This window comes from Lactuca sativa, chromosome 9 (genome assembly GCF_002870075.4).
Source record: "Lactuca sativa cultivar Salinas chromosome 9, Lsat_Salinas_v11, whole genome shotgun sequence".
Classification (NCBI taxonomy): Eukaryota; Viridiplantae; Streptophyta; class Magnoliopsida; order Asterales; family Asteraceae; genus Lactuca; species Lactuca sativa.
The window spans coordinates 81,597,098-81,601,927 of NC_056631.2; positions in this window are offsets into that span (position 1 = coordinate 81,597,098).

Sequence of the window (4,830 nt, forward strand, 5' to 3'; positions counted from 1 at the left end):
TGAGTCTAGTCTCGAGAGTTATATTTATGAGAGTATTTACTTTATGTGATTAGGCTGAGGCTAGGCAATATTTCTACCGAGTCGGAGATTACCAAGACATTTGAGGTGAGTCTTCTCACTATACTTTACCTAGTGTGGTAACAGAGTTATGTGACAGAGTATTACAGTGTTATATACCAGTATATTTGCATGTTATTTATGTGTTGTAAATTATGGTGATATGTGATATGCATGATTCAGAGTTACAGAGTAAGGACCTTAGGGTCCATAGAGTTAGGGCCAGAGGGCCCACAGAGAGTTGGGGCTGGAGGGCCCCACTGAGACACATTGACCAGAGGGTCGACAGAGTTATAGCCTCGAGTGGCTAGTATGTGTTTGAGTGGTATTTTAGGGAACTCACTAAGCATTTATGCTTACAGTGTTATGTGTTTCAGGTACCAGAGATGATCGCGGGAAGGCGTCGGCATGATTCATACACACATACATTGGAGTTTATATGTTTTTTATCTTGGGTTTCGTACTGATACAATATTGATACAATGTTTTTAAAATGAATGTGAATGATGTTTTATGGTTTTTCAAAAGTGAAAAATTATTCAAAATTTTTACGGTGTTACACAAATAAAATTCGTCAACAACTATAATCTTCAAACAAGCGAGATGTTGTACAAGGTAGATGGTAGGGTGGCAAGGCATGAATAAACGCGTCCCTATCTATGGCCTAAAGAGACTCAACCGCAATCAAGTAGACAATTTCATACAACTTAAGACGAATTAGGAAGGGGGGCTAGAGATTTACCCGAACTCGTATACATACCAGTCAAGCGGCGACAAAAACATGGTCCAGAGGGCATCACAAAGCCTCCGATAATGTTAAATCGTCACCAAAGAAAATGACTACCATTATTTTGGAGAGAGATTTGCAAAAAAAAAAAAAAAAAGGTTTCAAAATACAAATTAAATCTCAATGACATCTCATTGTTCAAAGAAAAGTAAAATACCTAAACGGAAAGTCTTAAATACCAAAGAATATAACTTTGTTTAATTGGAAACAACATGAAGTACAAAGACATACCTTAGGCCGGAGAATCAGGCTGGAGAAGCAGGGCAGTGGTAAAAACCTAAAAATAAAATTGAAGAGAAAAGGAACGTAAAAAGAGAAGAAGGAGATAGTCGATTATCACAAAAAACCTGGAAGATTGCGACAGATGTTAATGGAGGCTGGGTAGAAAATTTAATTGAAACAAAAGAGGAGGCGGTTGAGTGAAGGTTATCTGTTAGCTCATGGTTTAGAAAATTGGAGAAGAAGGAAACGGATGGTATTGGTTTAGAAGGAAGGCGTGGCTTCAAAACTGAAAGCTTAACATATTGGTAATGTATATATATATATATATATATATATATATATATATATATATATATATATATATATATATATATATATATATATATATATATATATATATATATATATATATATATATATATATATATATATATATATATATATATATATATATATATATATATATATATATATATATATATATATATTAGTTTATAACCCGTGGGAACTACAGTTATAAAATTAATCAAACTTTTATAGTAAAAACTCAAAATATTAATCAGTTATTTTAAATAAATTATTAATTTAAAAATAATTTTATTAGTTATATGAAATTATAATCGTTGATTCAAATAAATATGTAAAATTGATTTTTAATATATATTAGATATTTTTTATTTGTGAATTAATGAAAACAATAATATAAATTTTAAAATTTAAATTTAAATTTAAAATAGATAATAAATACATTGACAAATAACATCACATTAATGAGGAAGTCTAATAAATTTAAAATGGAGAACTAATAGATTGGCAAGTGGCAACACATTAATTAAGAGGTCTAATATGGTGACACATGGCAAAAAAAACTACTCTTTTATTAGTATAGGGATATATATATATACATATATATATATATATATATATATATATATATATATATATATATATATATATATATATATAGAGAGAGAGAGAGAGAGAGAGAGAGAGAGAGAGAGAGGTAGGTTCTGTTGAGATTAAAAATAAAATAGAGATCTTGAGATTCAACCTCAGCCACGTATTTCACATCTGCCGCTCTAACCCTTCGGCGTACCGGCGCGGCAGGTCTGGTGTAATCATAAATGATTACACAGTGCCACCCGTTCCTTTCTCCTCCGCCACCATCCCCACCATCGTAACCGCCACTACCACCACCTCTGACACCAGTCGACCCCACCATAGTCACCTCCATTACTTATACCACCGCCAACTCTGTCACCACCACCTCTTCTGCGACTAACTGTAATAATCATTTATGATTACTTAATCGGTGAACAGACATATATGTATAATCATTTATGATTATGCATATATGTATAAACATGTATAATCCTGTATGATTATACCTCTCTGCCATATAATCATTTATGATTAGGCATACGTTGTTGCTGCTGGTACGCTGGAGCATTAGAGCGGCAAATGTGAAATATGTGGCTGAGGTTTAATCTCAAGATCTCTACTTTTTTTTTTAATCTCAAGTGAACCGTCCCCTATATATATATATATATATATATATATATATATATATATATATATACACACACACACACACACTAGGCGTAATCTCGCGCGTTGCGCAAGAATGCATTTAAATGGTTAAAATAATTATGGTTAAAAAATAAAAATATGTTAAATTTACATTTTTAGTCATGTTTTGGGCATTAACCGAATTATCAAATAATATAAAAATCCATCAACTTCTATTTTGATACTATCTAATATAGTCCATACCTTATAACATTGTCTTTACTTTTATACTATCCAATATATATTATAAGTTTTGTATAACATTAATATAATTGAAATACTCTTTAATAGTTGTTTTCTATTTTTCTTATATCGGATAATATTTTTTTGGATAAAATAAGAAATAAATCGTTTTGAATAAGCTATTAATAAACAATATTGAACCCATAAATTTTGTATTACACTATTTATATCACACCAAAACATCCAAGGTTTCATATATGAACTTTCAAATATTAAACATTGAAATTAAGGATGAGGTCATACAAAATATATCATTATACATAAATGTCATCAAGACTTTTAAAATAAGTCAATTAGTAAATATGATATTTAATTTTAATTACACATTTTGTAAGGCGTACGTTTGACTTTATGTTTGTGTGTCGAGAATCCTCTTCCTTAATTTGTACCTAAAAAACTAAGGTGAATAAGAATATAAAATAGATATTACTAAGCATTAAAATAAATAGTTAAAAAGGATATGTGGATCTTCTGCCACCAATTAAAGATGACATACATTTCTAGTGGTATCGATTCCTATGTAAATTGAAGTAGTCATTCTATGTACACATTCTTTTCTAATTACATGCACTCTAGATAACAAAAATAAAAAATGATAAACAAATATGATTAACCAAACATAAAAATGTTATCTTTATGTAGGAAACGTATTTTAGTTAACTGAAAAATTACATATTATAAATTTAAGAGTTAGGAGTTTCAAAATATTAATATTTTTATTAATCAATCAATTAAGTAACACATGTTGAAATTATTACAATCATTATTAAAAAGCATTTGAAATATTAGATTTTAAATGAATTTTGGTTGAAGTATTTTGACCTCTATTATAATAAATATATAGAGTATAATATATATATATATATATATATATATATATATATATATATATATATATATATATATATATATTGTCACAACTGGAAATTTTGTGTCATGTAATCTAAACATTCAAGTTAATGTGAATCAAAAATTTCAAATCAAATACATTATGCAAGTACTACAAATAGTCATTCAACCAGTTGGAAACCCTAGAAGTCCTTGTTAAGTCCATTTTGGATTAGGACTCCCCTATTGGATCCAAATGGACCAATAAGCTTCCAATTAGACTATCATGGGCTTAGAACCCTAATTGGACTCTAAGTGGACCCATATTTATTTATTTCAACATTTTGGGCCATATTGGGCCTAGAATGAAATAAATTAATGACTATGAACCATAATTAACCTAATTTGATCCTAACTAGTCATAAAAATCACCTTTAAATTTATTTGGACCAAAAATCACTCAACTTAACCATGAAAATTGGGCTTAAGTATTTAAAGCCCAAACACTCTCTTTTTCCTCCAACATTTTCGGCCCAAATCAAGCCCAAGAGAAAGGTTTGACTTTCTCATGCCACCTCACTATTAACCAAAGGACTTCCATGCAAGAAACTCATATCTCCATGCAAACATCACCTCAAATATCATTTCTTCTTCTCTCCTCTCTCACTCTCGGCCATACTCACACACACAAACTCACAAAAAAAATCTCTCAACTCTCTCAAGAACACTCCCTTCTTCTCCATCCAAGATCTCGAAAAAATAGGAAGCATTCAAGGAAGTTCTTCCACAAAAATCATCATCTAAGGTAAGGTTTTGTTTGGATCTATGACTTGTATTCCTTATTTATCAAACATCTCTTCCTAATCCATGCAAAAATCATGATCTTGCACTCTAGAAACCCCCATAATCTCGAAAAGTTCATCAAGGAGTGCAAAGGCCAAAAATCACTTCATTTCTTCCATCTTTTCTTCAAGAACCGAAACTACCCCCCCAAGGTGAGCTTCATACCCCCTATTTTCTGTTTTTATGAGTTTTGTGGGGGGGGGGGGGAATACAAGTGAAAGTGTAGATCTATATGTGTTTGTATGCCTTGTATGATTTCCATGCTTATATGTATGCTTTTA